General features: G+C 34.7%; 2 long non-coding RNA genes and 1 pseudogene across 3 annotated transcripts; 2 read left to right on the forward strand and 1 right to left on the reverse strand.

Moving 5' to 3' along the window:
• Positions 1–8545: 8545 nt before the first annotated feature.
• On the reverse strand, positions 8546–10253 carry LOC147546507 (uncharacterized). Its single transcript, XR_015239806.1, has 2 exons — positions 9814–10253; positions 8546–9535 (listed from the first exon to the last, which is right to left on the reverse strand). It is a non-coding gene; the product is annotated as an uncharacterized LOC147546507 (long non-coding RNA).
• LOC147546508 (pentatricopeptide repeat-containing protein At2g29760, chloroplastic pseudogene) lies at positions 10207–12939 on the forward strand (annotated as a pseudogene). Its single transcript, XR_015239803.1, has 2 exons — positions 10207–12637; positions 12789–12939. The product of XR_015239803.1 is annotated as a pentatricopeptide repeat-containing protein At2g29760, chloroplastic pseudogene (transcript).
• On the forward strand, positions 12709–14574 carry LOC147546509 (uncharacterized). Its single transcript, XR_015239804.1, has 6 exons — positions 12709–12825; positions 13107–13194; positions 13284–13323; positions 13547–13664; positions 14012–14190; positions 14281–14574. It is a non-coding gene; the product is annotated as an uncharacterized LOC147546509 (long non-coding RNA).
• The last annotated feature ends 5902 nt before the right edge of the window (positions 14575–20476 follow it).

Consider the following 20476-nt stretch of genomic DNA (forward strand, 5'->3'; position numbering starts at 1 on the left):
AGTCTTCTCTCTCTCTCTCTATTCTAGACTAGAAGAAGAAATATGCTATGCTATGTGGGACCTACTATTAATCGCTTTCACGTATCTCGCAGGACATTAACCGTACTGGTTTTGTGGGACCCACCTCATAGCTCATGAGGGGTTGGACCATTGGTCCAAAAAGGGGGCCAAAATGAAAATCCCACCCAAAGTTGCCTAAAAATGAAAGAGAGGTCCAATGTGTCAGTTTGGGGGTCAAAATTACGTAAAGGGCCCTTAGAAAATAAAGTATTTACCGTTCATGCCATCGAAAATTACAAAATTGCCATAAAAAATTCTCGGGAAACGATTTTTTTTCTGAAAAATAATCTGACAACCCGTCCATCAGAATCTGCACTGTTCAGAAAATTACGGAACAGCCACCGAAAAATTCCCGGAAAACGAAATTTTTTTCGGGAAATTATTTTATTTACTGGAATTTTTTTTCTGTACTAGACATTTTTGCTGGGCGGGAATTTGAAATTTCGTAAAAAAAATTTGAAAATTTCAAAACTTCGAAAAAAAAAAAATTTGTGACCGGGAAATTATTTTATTTACTGGAATTTTTTTTCTGTACTAGCCACTTTTGCTGGGCGGGAATTTAAAATTTTCAAAAAAATTTGAAAATTTGTCCGGGAATTTGAAATTTCGTTTGAAAATTTCGAAAAAAAAATTCGTTTGAAAATTTCAAAATTGGAATTTTTTATGTACGGGAAATTATTATATTTACCGGGAAGAGATGGTTTGCTGGGCGGGAATTTGAAATTTCGTTTCAAAATTTCAAAAATTTTGAAACTTTGAATTTTTCGTGTACTGGTAAATTATTTTATTTACCAGTCATTTTTTTTTTTCCAGGAAAACGTCAGCATGTCCCGTCCAAGGGCAAGAGGGGAATAAAAAAAAAAACTGACATTTGGACCTGCAACTAATTTTGGACAAGAGTGGATTTTTTTTGGGTTTACCCCCCAGATTTTGGACTGTTGACTCAAAAATCCATAGCTCATACACTCTGCCTTGTCCAACGCCCCAGTCTACATTTGGCCTTCTTAACCGACCAATTGAAATCCAATTGACTTGATCCTAACATAACCAATTGATCTTCAACAACAAAAAAAAAAAAACATAACCAATTGATATTTACTTGGTTGTTACTCTCTCCGTTGCTATTGAAATAGAGCATAGCGGGAGTTACATGAAAAATGAACTAGTTTTAAAGTAGAAATAAAAAATTTCCACTAATTTTTCTTATTTAATCAGTCATAGAGTAAAAAATGAATGATCACTTTAATGTTGCAAGTATATATACCTGCACATAATTCTTTTTTGACTCTCGTTCTGTGTTAAGTCAAATTTTACTCCATTTGTTAGGTTCCATAAAAATTACTGTGTTTTAGTTATTTCTTCGTACCCAAACTAGCAATGATCACATACATCGTAATTTGTTAAGTTTATTTTTTTGTATGTTCTTTATGTTTGAACTATTAACGAAATTTTGAGTTAATTCCTATATGGCCCCCTACTTTGTGACCAGCTTCCTTTATGGCCCCCTTTTTTTCGTAAATTCAAATATGGTCCCCTATTTCAGATAAATGTCATTACTACCCTTCTTAATTTTAAATTTAAAACAATAAAAAAAAATTATTTCCACCTCACCCCTCTCTCTCTCCACCTCATCTCTCCCTACACCTCATCTCTCCCTACACCTCACCCCTCTCTCTCTCTCTCTCTCTCTCTCTCTCCAATTCACCTCTCTCTCTCTCTCCAATTCACCTATCTCTCTCTCCAACTCTCCTCTCTCTCTCCTACTCACCCCTTTCTTCTCCGGCAAGGTGGTCGGCCGGAAAATTTTCCGGCCGGCCACCTTCAAACTTAAAAAAAAAAAAAAAAATTATCTCTCCTCTCTCTAAATTTTTTTTTTTTTAAATCTCTCCACTCTCTCATTCAATCTTCGTACACGTTCAATAACACGACGATGCCAATCACGAGTTCCATGACACATATTAATCCGAGCAACATTCATTCCACCAACAGCAAGAGCTTCAAGTTCTTCAAATCCACAAGAAGCAGGTCCAATTGTACAAATAATCTTCGTCCTTCTTGTATTACGAAATCCATTTTCTTTCAACTCCGTCTCCGTCACTGCATCTACTTCAATGGCACTTGAATCTGTTTTAAAAGCTTCTACAACTCCTCCGTTTTTACCATTATCTGAAGCCAAAACCCTAGATGATTGAGATTTTTCAAGATCTGAAGAAATTGCAGAAATTGAAATTGGTTGGGATACAAACGTCACTGCATCTACTTCAATGGCACTTGAATCTGTTTTAAAAGTTTCTACAACTCCTCCGTTTTTACCGTTATCTGAAGCCAAAATCCTAGATGATTGAGATTTTTCAAGATCTGAAGAAATTGCAGAAATTGAAATTGGTTGGGATACAAACGTCATTGGAATTTGACGGAAAGATTGACATAGAGATGGTTTTGAGAAAGAAGCGAGCTTTGAAAATCTTCGATTTAGTGATGGAGATGTCGGGACTGAGAAATGCAGAGCTTGAGCCATTATGAACAGAAAAGATTGAGGTTTTCAGATCCTCTCTCTCTCTCTACTTTCTCTCTCTACTTATAAATTGTCTCTTGTAGTGCTCCGTTCTATAGTATAGACAGGTCTAATATCTGTTCGTGAACAGATCCTCCGGCGAAGGGAAACCCCCTTCGCCGGAGTTTTAGAGAGAGAGAGAGTGGAGAGATTTAAAAAAAAAAATTTAGAGAGAGAGAGGAGAGAGAATTTTTTTTTTTTTTTTTAAGTTTGAAGGTGGCCGGCCGGAAAATTTTCCGGCCGGCCACCTTGCCGGAGAAGAAAGGGGTGAGTAGGAGAGAGAGAGGAGAGTTGGAGAGAGAGAGAGGTGAATTGGAGAGAGAGAGAGAGGTAGGAGGTGTAGGGAGAGATGAGGTGTAGGGAGAGATGAGGTGGAGAGAGAGAGGGGTGAGGTGGAAATAATTTTTTTTTTATTGTTTTAAATTTAGAATTAAGAAGGGTAGTAATGACATTTATCTGAAAATAGGGGGCCATATTTGAATTTACGAAAAAAAGGGGGCCATAAAGGAAGCTGGTCACAAAGTAGGGGGCCATATAGGAATTAACTCCGAAATTTTACATATTCGACAAAAAATTGCTTCTCAAACTACTACTTGTCAGTATATATATCTTAGAAATGAAAGTTTGTCCCTCTAAACATTTTTAGGCTAGTCTGGAAGTAACTTTAAATCATGACTCTGCACGTGCTTGGACCTTTAACATAAATCCTTCAATAGTTATATTATGCACATAATATTTCTTTCTTTTTTAATTTGCAGTCAAGAGGCATTACATCATTAAATGATATTGATACATCACCAAAAATATTTCTGATAAGTTCAATAATTATCAGACATTTTGAGCCTTGAAGGTTATATGTAACTCTTAAGGTCATCTCGTGGGACACGAGAGCCCATTTATTTCTACTTTTACGCTATCTATTATATTAAAACAGCTCAGTTAGTTACTCAGGAGATAAGTCTGACCGTTCATTCTTTGCGTGATTTTTGCATCTGACGGACGAAGATATCCCGAAATATATACGATTTAAATGTTTGAGTAATTAAGAACCCTATTAGAGGTTAATTTAGTCATTTACCGAACTACTCCTATTTTATCTCCCATCATCTCTCATTTCTTCCACGATTTACAATTGTTATGTAATTCCTCGATTGTTATGTGAGGAAATCGTGGGATGGTTGTGTTCCTTGATTGTTAGTTAAAAACTACCCACTAAAATCTCTCTATCTCTCCTCCCACTAGCATCCCCATTACACCCACGTACTTCCTCATAAATTAGTCTTCTCAACTCCTCTTTCACTCTCAAGTAAACACAATAATATCCAAAAGTCTCCACCAACTCAAGATCTTAGTTATGTAATTTTTTTTATTGTTTGAAATTTGTGTTGTGGCAAACTTAATGTGATTCCTAATTTTCTATTGTTTGAAATTTGTGTTCTTGCAAAATGTGATTCCTAATGTCAACTTCTTTACCTTTTCTGTTTCTAATTTTTGATTTCAAGTTCTATTTTTCTATTGGTAAGTTTAAGTTTTTTACCTTTTTTTTACCCCAAAAGTCTCATCTGACATGATAAGTTTAAGTTTTTCTCTTCAAAATTTGATTATCTTTGAAGAATTAACTATAATTTTTTTTTCTTTTATTTGTTTGCAGGTTTTCATCAACCATATGGATGTAAGTACATTTTCATTTTACTTATGGCAGATGTGTCCATGTTGATTTGTATTGTCCCTGTTGTTTTTTTATTTTCTTATCTTACTTATCTTTGTAGATTTGATTAGTGTCTACCTCAAATTTAAATTGATTCCTTTAAACAAATTCCAGATTGAAGAATATTAATTTGATTTTTTTTTTTTGAAAAAGTGGACAGGAGAAACACTGAAATTGGTAGTGATAAAGATAAGAAGGAACGGGGGAGAAAAGATAGACGTCTTTGATTGTAAAAGAAAATTTGTGGTTGTAAATCTTGAGGTTGTAAAAGCACGTTTTGGTTTACTAATATATAAAATGATTTTTGTGTTTCTTTTCAACTTCATTATTTTTTAATGTATTTTTACGATAAAATACGTTACTAAATGTGTTTGGAGAAAATATGAGAAGATGTTGATGAGTTTAATGTATTTGTTTTTTTATGGCAAAAAAAAAAAAAATTGTTTGTGTTATATGTTGAAGAGTTTAATCACATGAAGTCCGGTGGTTTATTCTTTTTTTTTTTCATTCTCTCCTTAGTCTTTTCTGCATAAATGTTTATAGTTTTTTCTTTTCTCTTTAGTAGTTACTAATTCTTTTATGTATACATGTTGATGAGTTTAATGTATTTGTTTGTGTTATACGTTGAAGAGTATAATCATATGAAGTCCGATGGTTTATTGTACTTTTTCTTTCTGTTTAGTAGTTACTAATTCTTTTCTGCATAAATGTTATGAGTTTAATGTATTTATTTTTTCTATGGCAATAATGTATTTGTTTTTTCTATGGCAATAATGTATTTGTGTGTGTTAATGTTGAAGAGTTTAATCATATTAAGTTCTATGGTTCTTTCAAAAAAAAAAGTTGGGTTAATTCCGTTTTAGCCCCCGATTTGTGACCAACTGGCCGTTAGCCCCCATAAGTGTCCGGCAGTTCGTTTTGGCCCCAAAAATTTCCTAATTGGCCCCAAATTTTTTCCAACCTCCCAATTCTACCCCCATGGCATTTCTGTAATTTATTTTTTTTTCTTTTTCTTTGTCCACCTCATATAACAATTATTACATCACCTCTGTCCACCTCACCTCTGTCCACCTCACCCTTCTTCTCCGGCGAAAGGTTGCCGGCCGGAATTTTTATTCCGGCCGGCCACCTTTAAAAAAAAAAAATTCTCTTTCTTTCTCTCTCTTACTCTTCTTCTTCTTCTTTATCTCTCTTTTCTTCTTCTTCTTTCTCTCTCTCTTCCTCTTCTTTACTCTCTCCCTCTCTCTTTACAAGTCCGGCCCTTCGCCGGACGTCTGGTTTCCAGACTCGATAAATAAATTGTCTCACCACATTCTATCTCGACGGCGTTAGACAAAAGGGATCTACCGCGCCCGTAGGGCGCGGTGGGAACCTAGTACACTTAATAGCACAAAATTTTTCAATCTTTTGAATCTCACATCACAAGTATAACAAAGTTGCATCAAACACAACTTACAAGTTTACTATTTCGCGCTAGAGATGCACATCGTTTTTTATCGGTCAGAGATTAACATAAGATAAAGGTTAGTAGTAGTAATAAGTACAATCCCTCTTTGATCTGTAATTACCAAAATTATATTCACAAAGAAATTAAAAACAAAAAACAAAAAATAAACTAGCATTTATTCCAACTTCTACATTTTATGCAATGTAAACCACCAAACTTAAGTGGGAGTTGCTCCTACAAGAAAATAGGTGACTAGGTGGAGATTTTTGGTGCAAGGACTAGGTGGAGATGGTGGCCCTCATTTTATGACTAAATTTTGTCTCCAACTACACCCACCAATTCACCTTTTACAACTAAATTGTAACAAGTTTTCCAAGTAAAAAGAAGATGACTTCATATCTCAAACTTCCCATGTGATTTGTGTAATTGAATTTCTTGCCTCCCAATCCAAACTAGACCCACTCCCCATGTGCCCTCACTAATTATTTCCCCTTTCTCTCCTTTCTATTTTCAACTTCTTTTATTTTATTTTCCCACATTAAATAATTAACTTATACTAGTATTTAGTTTCAATGGAAGGTAAATTACAACCAACTGTTTATTATACTCAAATAAGATATTTTTTCTTTCAACAAAAAAAAGCAAATAAAATTTTTTATTATTTTGATTCAAATGGAGTATAATAATAATTTCAAAACTAACTAAATTTATAATAGAATTGGAAGACTTTGATTTAATGGCGAACTTTTAAATAAAATACAATAAAAATCCTCTATTATGAAAAAGAATTAAGAAATGAGAATATCTTTGACTCACAAACACACTCTCTCTCACTTGTATCATCTTCTTTAATGAGTTATGAGTGGATGAAGGAAGAGAGAGATTAGAAGTGGGTGGGGGGGTCAAAGTGGTTAAAAAAAAAAGGTGAAGAAAGAAGATGTGGTATTAACCACCGATCTAGCACATTTTAGAAATATGGTACGTCAGCAATTACTCAACTGTCTCCCAACCTATCTATAATCACCAACCTTCTTTCTTCTTCTTCCTATGTATTGTGGTGTGGTGTGGTGTGGTGTGGTGTGGTGTGGGTCATCAACCCCATGCTTATACATGTGATTGTGCTACCAACCTAAACTTCACTTCACTTTTCTTTACATTGTCTCCTATCAATTTAATGAAAATACAAACAAAAATATCAAAAATTTTATCATAACCAGAGTTTCAAATTCTTTGTTCATATATATAACGAACTAGTATTTTTTATAAATTGAAATACTTACAATTCTATTCACAGTTATAAAATACAAAACAACATTAATTAGGATGACCATAAGTGTTTATTGAACGAAACAACTTAACATTTTACAAAATTCAGGACTCAAGTCGGTTACAAACAATTTCAAGGTGGATATAAAATGGTGATTTTGTCCTTGGAGATTATGGCAAACTGGATTCCCACCTTAAAGAAGTTGAAAAGAAAGAAAATGTTGCAAATGGTTAAGACCTTTATTTCAGTGGTAAGCAAAAGTTAGTCATATCTTGCTTAATTGGCGGTTCAGTTATTAGTTTTGACTACAAAAGTCAGCCAAATATTTATTATTTTCTACTTCAAAAATAAATAAATAAACATTATCGATCCAAAGTCCTCAGTCATATTACACAATTGCTACAGATTTTTTTAGTTTTTGTTATATACAGATGAAATCCAAGATAATATATTTAAATTGATTAGAGAAATATTTCTAGTCTATTATAAAATCCAGTCCAAACCTGATATTGACTCTATGTAGATTTTGGAATGCTTGTTTATGTTGTGCTACTTAGAACGAATGACTTGCATTGATTTGGTATTTATTCAAAGTCACTAGATTAATATTCAGACGAGTCAAATTCAGATAAAAAAGAAAAACCCCTTAGATGATATACTAGTTTTCTCAAGCAAGCAAATACGGTCCATTTGTCGAGTGCATAAAGCACTCCAAATTCGACCCCATCCATCATGTACTCAAACAACACAATCATCCTTTTGTTCATCTTGTTCCCTTGTGAATCCGGGAGAATATAGCACTCAGCCAGCAAAGAATCTCTCTTTCCCTCTCTCTCTCTCTATCTAAAATTAGTATCTATCTACTCATTTTGTCCAACTCACTACTAATTTTAATGATTTTGGAAAACATTAAGAAAGACCCAACCGTAACTGCCGCACCATAGCTAAAGTCATCCAAAAGCATTAGCCAACTGAAGAAGAAACAAATTTATTCTTCTATTTTTCTTTAACTTGTACCAAATCAGGATCTTCCTTTAGTTAGTTGATACTACTTTATTTTGAGTCAAATCACTTTTGCCATCCTTCAGCTGCAGATCGCAAGAAGGGCGGAGTAAGGATCTATGCCTAGCCCTAGCTAGTTTGTAAGGGGGGCATGAGCCGCAGACCAACTGAGCTACTCAAACCTTAGTGAATATTATTAGGCTATTAGCACATAACCCTGACTTGAGCCAAGGTTAGTCTCCATGTAGCTCGTGCAGCATATCATATGGTGCTCACACTCCATCCAGACTACTTCCAACTAAGACCTCAATACCAGGACTCCATGACTGTAGCGCGAACTCGTAAAGAGAGAAAGAGGGGAGAGAGAGAGAGAGAAGGAGCAATCTAGCTGGGAGCCAACACAGTAAAGAAGCAAACTCAACTAGTTTGAGATTAGGACTTCAAAAATATGTATTTAGAATCTTTCCTTGCTAATACTACCGATACAGCTACATGGAAAATATGAAATAGAATGAATTTGCCAATCATTTTATTTTCTTTATGAGGAATATTGCCGATCATGAATATAATTTTCAATGCGCATATTGGTGTTAGAAAACTTTATAAGGGCAAAAGGAAATAACATGTGAATATGTCTAACTGAAATTCAAAAGCATGTGAAAGTAGTACAAGACAGATGGGCTTACTCGACCTTCTTATTTAGGAACCGGTAAGTTGGAGGTTTTCGGTAGATTTAGAACTTGAAGCACCTTCTTCTTTGGGGCTTCCAACTGTTGCGACTTCTTGTTCATCTGCGACCCAATGTTGCAGCTCTGTTCACCAACCACCAACATTATGGAGAAGAAGATTTGCAGTCGGAAGGGAATATAGGAGAAAGTATACAAGCATGAAAAACAGGTCTTGATAATTCCAATAAGTTGAGAAGATATACTTCCTCTCCTCACTGGCGGGCAACTTTGAACTCTCTTCATCATCTATGGATTTCATATCTTCAAACCTTGTGCTAAAATTGGATATTGGTAGACTCTGCATATTTTGATTAAACTTTTATCATATAAATGGAAGCTCAAACATAGATACAGACTGCCCACAAAACGGTTAAATCTAGGAGGGAGAGAAAGGGTTGAGGCTCAGTAAGGTTCAAAGAAGATCCCAAGTCCTTAGCCAGAAGTCTATCGGCTGTTGTCTCTTTGTCAGTTCTTGACAAAAACATAATGACCTATCGAGAAGAACATGTGAAGCCAACTAAGCTTCTTAAAAGAACAGTTTGGAAGCAAGACGAAAAAAAACATTTCTGAGACCACTCCTCATGAGTTGCTACCTCCTATCATACTTGCCCTAAATCAATTGGAAACTGCAATTTAAGAGTTCGGACCCAATTTTCTTCGAATTGGCCCTTCGGATATTTATGTTAGGTAAGCTTCCATTGCTCGACCCAATTTTCTAGAAGTGTACTAAAGACCCCATTGATCTAACACTTGTAGTTGAAGTTGTCTCCTGTAAGCACAAAGATTAAAATCAAGAGAAAAAATGAGTAACTTCTTCGAAGAATTCATCTTACTTTAACAGAACCAGCATTTTATTAACAACAGGTTTAGACTGTCTGTTTAGTTCTGCATCTTCTTCAGCCGTATGCTCATCCATAAGATGGATCTACACTGACTGAAAATTAGGGCAAATATACATATTTTACAGGAACTAGTTTATTTTGGGGGCAGAGACAAACTAATACTGGAATTTAAACAACTATGGTTTTCTAGGGCAAAATCCAATACCTCTGAATCTTACCCAGCGGTTGTATCTCACATCTCTATCATCTCTGACTCAGCTTCACGGTTCTTGGATCTCCCAAAATTGCCATCCTTCGAATTAAAATTTGATCCTTTCTCAAGTCCCTGATCTAATTTCAGCTTGTTATCATCTTTCTTTGAACTCTCACCACCATCTCCCAAAATCTGCTTTATCAATATCCTCCTTCCTGCTTTTCTTGATAAGCATGTTTCTCGGCTTAGATTTTCCAGAATCATAATCGCGAATTTGGGGTGTAGAGATCTTTCTTGCCTCCAATCTTCTATGATTCTTCCGTCATCAGGAACCAGAAAAATCTTGAAACCATTTTAGCAGGGGACACTGAGAATTTTGGCCATAATTCTGAAAACTCACGGATCGTTATCGTATCCCATCATGAAAGTACAGTTATTTTTTTTTCTTCTGCAGTTTACGGGAAACAAAACTAGGGTTTTCTAACCGGAAGTTCGAAACGGAGGTAATGTTGCGCTCTTTTTCGCGCCAAATTACGCGGGTCGCTGGCAGTGGTTGTTCATAATACGGCGCTAAACTACGCGCGCCTTTAACGTTTCTAGGGCGCCGAACAAAATGTGAACTTCTTATAAAAGCAACCACGCAAATTAGGAAACCCACACGTAGTTAGAGCCAACAGAAGTTCTATATATAGGCGCCCACTGTTACTGCTAAAAGTTGTGAAGAAGGCAGAAAAGCGAAATTGTACGAAATTCAAATGGATGGGGATTTTGAAGTCTCTAGCGGAAGTGGAAAGATTGCAGAGACAACAAGCACTCTCTCTATTGAAGAAACCAATCAAAACTGCAAAGGAACTAAAATGTCTTCATGTTTACCTAATCAGAACTGGTCTTCATCAGAGCAGCAGTTTCGCAGTTGGAAATTTCATGGCTCATTGTTCCACCTTAGGCACTATGGATTATGCAAACAAGGTATTTGATCAAATGATTGAACCAAATACCTTTGTTTGGAACACCATAATGCGAGGATTTCAAAAGAACCAAGAACCCATTAAAACACTCTTGTTTTTTGATCGAATGAAGTGTCAAAACATCCAACTTGATAATTTCACATACCCTTTTGTTATTAGAGCTTGTGCTGATTTGCAGGATATCCGTAAAGGGAAATTGGTTCATGGGCAGTTGATGAAAACTAGTTTAGAAACAGATATTTATGTGGGAACTAATTTGATTGAGTTTTATATTAGTTATGGAGATGTTAAAGTTGCCCATAAGGTATTCGACGAAATGCCTGTACGAGATGCTGTATCTTGGACTGCTGTTATATCTGGTTATGTGAACCAGTGCACAAGCGATATGAAAACGGCCCAACAAATATTTGATAAAATGCCGGCTAGGGATGTTGTTGCTTGGAATACGATGATTGCTGGGTATGTAAAAATATCTGATATGGAAGGTGCTAGGATGCTATTTGATCGAGCGCCAGAAAGGGATATCTTAACATATAATATATTGTTGGGTGGGTATGCAAAATACAGTCAAACTGAAGATGTGATTCAATTTTTCGAGTCCATGCCAGAGAGGGATGTAGTTTCTTGGAATTCAGTGATTGGTGGGTTTGTTCAGAACAAGAGGGTTAGTGAAGCTTTGACATTTTTTCACAGGATGCAAACAGAGAATGTGAAGCCCAATATGGTGACATTGGTGAGTGTTCTTTCTGGTTGTGCTCAAGTTGGTGCTTTAGACACTGGTAGATGGATACATTGGTATATCGATAGAAATGGATTGAGTTCTAATGTACTGTTGGGTACTGCTCTAGTGGATATGTATTCAAAATGTGGAGCTTTAGAGAGTGCTCAAAGGGTTTTTGAATTCATATCTAGTCGAGATGTCGTTACTTGGAATGCAATGATCATGGGTTTCTCTATGAATGGACAAAGTATAAAAGCTTTGGAGTTCTTCTATAGAATGACAAATGAAGACGTAAAGCCCAATGAAGTTACAATGATTGGTGTCCTATGTGCATGTACACATGCAGGATTAGTGGACGAAGGTCGAAACTGTTTCGCTAGAATGCAGGACGAGTTCGGAATTTCACCAAAACTAGAGCATTATGGGTGCATGGTTGATCTTCTTGGTCGTGCTGGGTTACTAGATGAAGCTTATGATTTCATTCGAAAAATGCCTCTTGTGCCTCACACAGGAGTCTGGGGTGCTTTATTGAATTCTTGTAAAACCTATGGAAATGTTGAGCTAGCTGAAATTGCCACCAAACACTTAATAGAAATAGATCATGAAGATGGAGGTTACTTAACAACTATGTCCAACATATATGCTAATGCTGGAAGATGGAATGATGTTTCAAAGGTAAGAGTTTTAATGAAGAACTTCAAGATCGGCAAACTACCTGGGTGTAGTTCAATTGAGATCGATGGGGAAATTCATGAGTTTGGTGTAGAAGAGAAGATACACCCTAGGTCAAACGAAATTTATGTTATGATCGATGAAATCTCAAAGCGGTTAAGAATGGCAGGTTATGTAGCTAGCACGTCTGAAGTGTTTTTCGACGTTGAAGATGAGGAAAAAGAGAGAGCTCTATTCTTCCACAGTGAAAAATTAGCAATTGCTTTTGGACTTATTGCTACTACTAAAGGAGCTACTATACGGGTCGTGAAGAATTTACGGGTCTGTGTGGATTGTCATTCTGCTATAAAGCTTATCTCAAAGGTTTTCGATCGAGAGATTGTAGTAAGGGATCGATGTAGGTTTCACCATTTCAAGGACGGTGTTTGTTCTTGTGGGGATTATTGGTGACAGCAACTTGTATAACTTATTTGAAGTCCAAGAATAGCCTTCCTTCTTATGATTTTCCATACAGAGAGCTTCTAGCTAACGAGTTAGAATATGTAGAGTCACTCGACTTTGTCACGACTGAGTACGTCTCAGTGATACGTACGCCACTTCCAACATACACCTCGGCGTGTATGTAGCGTGGTGTCCATGGGCATGCCATTTGGCATCACGTTGGTAAGTGTGATCCAGTGTTCATGTATTTCATTTTCTTAGTAAACTAGTTTCTAGATATTGTCCTAATCCCTTAATTGGTACAAAGAAGTGATAAGTAATATTCTTGTTGATCCATGTATTTGTGAAGTTCTTTCGATTTTCCATGTTTTCGAATGCCTCAAGTCTCAACTTTTTACTGGCCTATGGTTTTCTCATACATGTTTATTTTAGTTAATGGTGAAAACTTGAAGTATTGGTATTCTAGACATTTCCATAGGTTACTATGTATATGGTTGCTGCAGTTTGGTTGGGTATGGAAGGCTCGAAGTTATAAACCCATGAGGCACTAAAGATGCACAAGAAGCACAAAAATGGCGATGAAGTTGGGAGGTGCTATGTTTTCTTCATTTCTTGCTTGTATCTCTTGCTGCAGTTTGCCTCGTTCCAAGGAGCTCATGTTTTGATCTCTTTCTACGCAGGAGGGATGCAATTACTGGAGAATGATGCGGATATACATAGGTTGTGATGTTATATCAATAACGACACTTCCTTCACTCATTTTAAACCAATGATAATGCTTCAAAAAATGGATAATTATGTATTGACGTTGCATTTCTGTCTTGTAAGTATTCTTTAGGTGCTGAGATAGTAAATGCATATATCGTCTGCTTTATTTCTGTTTTTCTTGATAAGCCATATTCTTTTGAAGTTCGCTAATGGAGACGCTGGTTATTGGTTGCAGCAACATGGGCAATATCTGTTTAGTATTTCTACCGAAGGGCCGAAGCCTTTCAACTCCATACTTGCCCGAGATTTATGAATTGGCCAATCATGGTGTTATCACCTTCATTTCAGCGCAGGTGGATGTCTCTGAACCATGATGTTTATCTAGCTTTAAAGCGTAATTATCTGATAATGAACAATGAACATCTGAGTTTCTATTTCGGACTGAAATCTGTGGTCAAGCTCCGTTTTATGGTCAATTGTCCAAATATTGGTTGTCAGAATATATTGACATCTTTCAGTCAAACCATTGACATACCATTAACACCCTAGAACAGAAAAGCAAATGAAATGCTATGACCGTTAAGTAATGCAACCTGAACAAGGGTAGGGAAAAACAATCACAAATTCACTATAACTGGATGTTCTGGTTGTAGCAGCAAAATGATTATGCTTCTGACATTTCGTATATATTTTTTATCAGTCTCAAGCGATGCAAATAGCAGAGAAGAGGAAACGAGAGGCAAAGTGTCAAAAGTTCATTCCAAGGTGGGTTGACATGTCTGGTGAAGTATACGAAACACTGGTCTCCACTGGATAGCTTGGAAGGCACTGAACCTCTCGGTTAGGCCATTTGTATGAGCTTTGCCATATAAGTTGTTGGTAAGTCGAACCTCTCTCACCGACTGTTCTTTCTCTATCTTCCTCAATTTGTTGGGTAAATCTTTCTAAACTTCTCTCTCTCTATAACAGTAATGGTGAGTCCGAGGACTGAGAACTGAGAAGGAAAATGTAAAAAGAGGGTGACAGAAAACCAGAGAAAGACATCAGTTTCGTGTGGTGCTGAAACTTGAAATTGAGTAGCCATCAAGAGAGTTATATATGCATTAAACACAGAATGAAAATATAATTTCAAAAGGAGGAACCACAAAAACACACCCCCCACTATAGGATTATATTTGCCCTCAGTTTGAAGAATGTAATATTCTTAGTTATTATATTTTTCCGATACCCCAAAATTGAATAAGATTCTTGAATTTCAAATCCCATTTCTTTGTGAAATATGACAGAGGGAAACACTGGATCATTTTCTGTAAAGGATTCCTAAAATGATCTTACCTCCCAACTTGTTTGAGAGACATATGCACATGCCCCCAAAGCAATAATTATATATATATTTATAGAGAGAGAGAGAGAGAGAGAGAGAGGTGGTGATCCAGAGGGGTGGCAGTAGTCTGAACTGGAGTAAGCTAGGAGTATCAAAAAACACAATGTATAACAAGGAGGATGACAGAGAGAAGAAACTTTCTGGTTTCTTGGCCACATTCCACAAACATATAGCAGCTATTGGATATACTCATCATGTGCCCCCCCCCCCCCCCCCCAACCCAATATAATATTCTATATATACACACACACTTCTCTCTCAACATTTAAAAAGCAGCCTCTGGTAACTTAGACAAATCGCATGTGCTCTCTTCTCTATGTTATCTTCTTTATTTTCCATATCTCTTTCTCTTTCTTTTCTGTGTTTCTAAACATATATAATATTAGTTTCGACGTTATTGGGATTCAACAAAGTTCGTTTGTTGTTGAATGCCCCCGCCAACTTTATACTAGTACTATTTTACTCTTATTTTTTATGTATATAATATATTTCTCCACCGGCAAGCAACCACACAAATCTGACACTCAAACTTGCAATCTCTCTCTTTTCATGTGAGGTTCAATTGACATGTAGCTTAGTTTGATTTATTCTTTGTTTTTTAATGTGGATTAGCTGTAATTATATCTATAAACTTGTAATTAATCAATTAATAAATAAATATTTTTAAGTACTTATTAGCTTGCCTAACTTGTACACCTTGGAGTTCCATAGTGAAATGATCAACCCTTTAGCCTCTCTTAAATTATCCAAGGGAAGTGGATGTATTTCAAAAAAAAGGAGTGGATATATATCTTCTTATTTTTTTTTCTTGAAAAGCCCTAGTAGAGATGTCAAGATGAGGCACATAACTCAAGAAATAGTTCCAACTTTGAATGACAAGGAGTAAACAATGTTGATAGGCGGACTTCCTAGTACACTTTCTCGTGTACTCTACGTAATAGGACAAGGGGTATTTTAATTTTTTCAGAGTCGTGTGAGAAGACCAAAATAATCTTTGTCTTATTAGCCAACTCAACAATGAAGTATGTCTGGGAATACCCCGCAAATCCTATTCATTTTTTAAGTGTAAATATGCGAGTCATATGGTGAGAGATTAACTTCATTTTAGTGGTATATTGGTTTCATAAGTTTTGCTCTCACATTATAAAGTCCAATATTCTTCATCAAAAAAAAAGAAGTCCAATATAATGGGAGTCTTATTAGTTTATTCTTTTTTTTTTTTTTTTTTGAAAGTATTAGTTTATTCTTCTACCCCAAAAAGGAACTCTCGAGCTTAACGGGACGATCCCTTCTAAGCCAAGATTAAGAAAAGAAGAAAAGAAGAAAAGAATAAAAGAAAAAACAAACCTTTTTCTAGACTTAAAGCCCACTTCTCTCTCTTCTTCCTCCCTCGTACTTCTCTTTCCTTTTTTGTAAGTATTGAAATGAAAGCTGGATGAGATTCAATAACCAATTACTAACTTATCTTGCAGAATCCACCCCTTCAGTTTTATCCACCACTATCTTTTTATAGAATTTATGGAAGTAAAAAATATTTTTATTTATAAAACTAAACGTGTTTTTTCCTCATTTTTCAAAATATCTAAATTGTATGATAGATATGAAGTTTGAGCACACTTGACATTGAATCAGTCTAGAACCAAAACCAAACCGTATTAGACATTTAGACGAGTGGCACCAAAATAGACATTCTCCAATTTCACTTGAGCCGATTTTGATTTTGGTATATGTACATAAGAGGAAAACTTTTTCTCTTTAGCCGGTGTAGGGTAGACAGTTAATTAGGAAATCAGGTGGGGCATGTGGGTAGGTTTTAATTTGATCCTCAGGATTGGGATATGCCCCTCTTATCCAACCTCATCTCATCTTGCTCTTGCATATGTCACGTGGCCCAGCTAATGTGCCTAAGCTTAGCTAACTGTCAATCTCGCCCCCCCCCATCACGTGACCTATTTAGCTTAAAACTTTCCCTAAAACTTTTGTTTGTAACATATGTTGATTTTGTTTCCTACATCTATCACATAAGTTATAAGATCTTTATTGTGGTTTTAAATCACTACTACAATACTAAGTGGAGTTCCATATAGTCCTCTTCTAAAAAAAACATTGTTCTTCTTTGTTTTGATAATAAATTTTCTTTCTATATTTTGCTCAACTGTTATTAGATTTTACACAATCAAATCAGTAGTTAAACTTTTATCATTTCACATGTCAATGCAAATTAGCTTACTAATAGTTTCATCAAAACAATAGATTAGTTTAAATTGACGCATAAATATAACAAACACCTCTCATTATAAATATTGTATTCTGTAAACACTAAATAGTGTATGCTAATTAGTATACTAAGTTAGCAGAGACGAACTAACCAACTTGGTTTGCACATTTTCAAGACCCAATTTCGTATGTCTCTAACGTTTGTGTATTTTTGGTATATTGTATGTGAAATAGAAAACTTGTTCGTTCTTTTACGTAACAAGACCGAATCTTGAGATGATTTTGTTTTATGTATTGCATAACTAGGTTATTCTTGAGTAGTTATAAGGCTGCATTTTGTGGACAACTTTAACTTATTGGATACAACCTTGATTTAGTTGTACTTGGAGTGGCCTTTTTGGCATATAATTGGTGGGTAGTGGATAAAGGAATTAAGTATTGTATGGAGATGATGTCATGATGTTTAAAACACATGTTCTTTATAAAAACTTGATTCCTAAGTGGACTACATTCATGTTATATTGTCTCGTGGTGTTAGGTAGATTTTTTGTTGGAATCATATTTTAAAAGAATAGGATGAACCTAAAATTTCACGAGGCACCAATCAGTTAATGGGTGGTAGTGGTTTAAGATATTCAGAGACATTGAGAGACAAAATTTTTTGTAGACTCTCCAAGACATTTGGTTTATAGACAAATGTCTTGGAGACATTTCAAGACATTTGGTCCACAGACAAAATGACAGGAGACATTTCAAAATATTGAATTCATAGACAAAATGTCTAGTGGATAATATTATTACTATTATTGGAGGACGATTTGTAAACATTTATTATTTTAATATTATCATTATTGTCTAATCATATAAAATAACATATTAGTACTAATATTTCAACAATATATTCTTCAATGTTTGTAGACATTCGTGAATATTTGGGAATATTGATGGATATAAGCAGACATTTATTATTTTAAAATCATCATTATTGTCTAATCACATGGAATAATATATTTTTATTAATATTTCAAATATATTTTTTTTGAAATGTCTATGAGACAATTTCTCTGGATAAATGTCTCGAAATGTCTTAAAATGTCTACAGAACATAATGACATTTTGTCTCTGAGCGTCTCCAATATCTTAAACCACTACCACCCCCTTAGTAAAACTTCAAGAAATAAAATTAAAATTTGGAAATCATCGTAACAAATAATGATGTATGGTGCATAGACCGTCTTAACCAACTATTTGAAAATAATCAGTCCAACTATATCGTATATTTCTACTAAAAACAAGAGTTACGATAATATAATATTCTCTTGTGAATTGTTCTGCCACAATAGAAATGTTCTCTTGTGGTTGGTGAAAACCAAGTAGTCTTTAAATTGTATTTTTTTTTTATATGTAGGCTAAAAAATCTTTAAATTTGCTATTAAACAGGTTTATTTCCGATAAGAGCATTTTCAGGTATAAGAAAGATAAACTTACTTCTTTCATTTCTTTTCAAAAATTAACCTTATCCTAAATTTAGGCCAGCGCTTTGGGGAAAGCAAAATACTTTTCGGGTGTGAAGACTTGGTAAAAAATTAGTCAATTTTGTTTGACAATTTTATTTTGTAAGTTGTTAGAGGGAAAAATAAAAAAACCTACACCTCACCTCTCTCTCTCTCTCCACCTCATATTCTCTCTCCCTCTTCTCCGACTAGGTCGCCGGCCGACGACCATTAAAAAAAAATTTCACTCACTCTCTAGAAACTCCGGCGAAGGGGTTTCCCTTCGCCGGAGTTTCTAGAGAGAGAGAAGTGAGTGAATTTTTTTTTTTTTAATGGTTGTCGGCCGAAATTTTTTCCGGCCGGCGACCTAGTCGGAGAAGAGAGAGAGGTGAGGTGGAGGGTTTTTTATTTTGAACCATATTCCCCATAAAATATGTTTCTCGGAAACTTTTCAAAATTTTCCATATTCCCTTTAAAATTTCACACCCCGAAAACTATTTAACTTTCCCCAAAGCGGTGGCCTAAATTCAATTTAACTTTCTCTCTAACACGTTATAAGGCCGTTAATCCTAGCCCGTTTGGGCATACCTTTATTATACTTCATCCTAATACTTCTACCCTTGAATTTAAAAAATGATGTTATTTTCGCAATAAAAAATTAATCTTGGATCTGATTCCATATATACTATTTTAAAATTCACATCTGCATAAGATCATTAGATTTATTGATTTTTCAATTTGCTCACATCTGCTTTGTTTGCTTAATTTTATGAAATATTTTGTAATAGTAATTATTGTAAAATAATATGGTACTTCCGAAAATTCACTACCTATGCTATTTGAAATAGTTCTTATAAGCTTTACTAAGGGAGTAAGCGTATAATCTCACTAAAGTTAATAAATAACTATATAATAAATTTTCTCTCTCTAAATCTAACGGTTATAAACATCTTGCTATAACAATCGACATATGAATGACAGTAGTTTAGTAACATACTCGTTGACACACCATTGAACTAATGCTTTCTTTTAAATCTAATGGCATTTTTGTGTTTTTTTATTTATAGTTGCAAAATGGAAGAAAGCATCTTCCTTATGCAAAAGAGAATGTGAATACAATTACCCACCTCAATGATAATGACTAAATTAGACCATTGTTAATAAAAATCACTAACTAAATTTAATAGATACCACTAATTTTACATGTGCTAGTCGTTACATATATGAATTATTTTTTACATATATTACCAAACACCATTATTTAAGATGTTCTAATGCTCTTATCATAAATTATACCGAGTCTTCTAATAAACTAGTCTTTCCCAAGATATGTCAATTTTTCTTGAGAAACTAATTCCTTTTTATCAAATTCTTTAGAATCACAAATTATAATAATGAGAATAAATATTGGGACCTGATCAACTATTAAGTCAAGGGTATTTTGTTGAACTAAGTCAAGGGTATTATTAATAGTGTTCTGTACAATTTCTTTACCATGCACAAATATTAGAATTATAAACTACTTCGTAAATAACTGTCAGCCTCATGCTTGATGTAGCTATAAAATAAACAAAAATAATTATACATAAAGATTAATTTTAAATTAGAAACTAAATAAGTACTTCCTTAAGTATTACTTGGGCATATAGTTAATAGTAGTTTCTTTCAACTCAATATGTTAGCAATGTTTTAGTATTTGTTTAGAATCAAAAAATCATATATCTATCCCATTACAAGTAGTAATAAATAGAATTAAAACAAAAAAACGTTTTATAGGATCCTCCAATTTTTATTAAAAGACTACTGAATGAATTGATTGACGTAGTAAATAGTCATGAACCTTATTTAGTTATAGGATTCTCCTTGTAATAATTTAAACAGACCCGCTTTAAAAGTTTGTATTATTCACATTAGTAATCTATGTATCTCCCATGTAGTTATAGGGGATTTATGAAAATGGAAGAACCATAGATTTTGGGGTAAATGTAAGAATAGTCTCCCAATGTAGTGATTTATTTCACTTTCAACAAAAAAAAATGTAGTGATTTATTTCAAGAATAGTCATGCCCTA

The sequence above is a fragment of the Eschscholzia californica genome, unplaced genomic scaffold (genome assembly GCF_041429995.1).
Source record: "Eschscholzia californica isolate CP2 unplaced genomic scaffold, dmEscCali1.0.p SCAF_4, whole genome shotgun sequence".
NCBI classification, from domain to species: domain Eukaryota; kingdom Viridiplantae; phylum Streptophyta; class Magnoliopsida; order Ranunculales; family Papaveraceae; genus Eschscholzia; species Eschscholzia californica.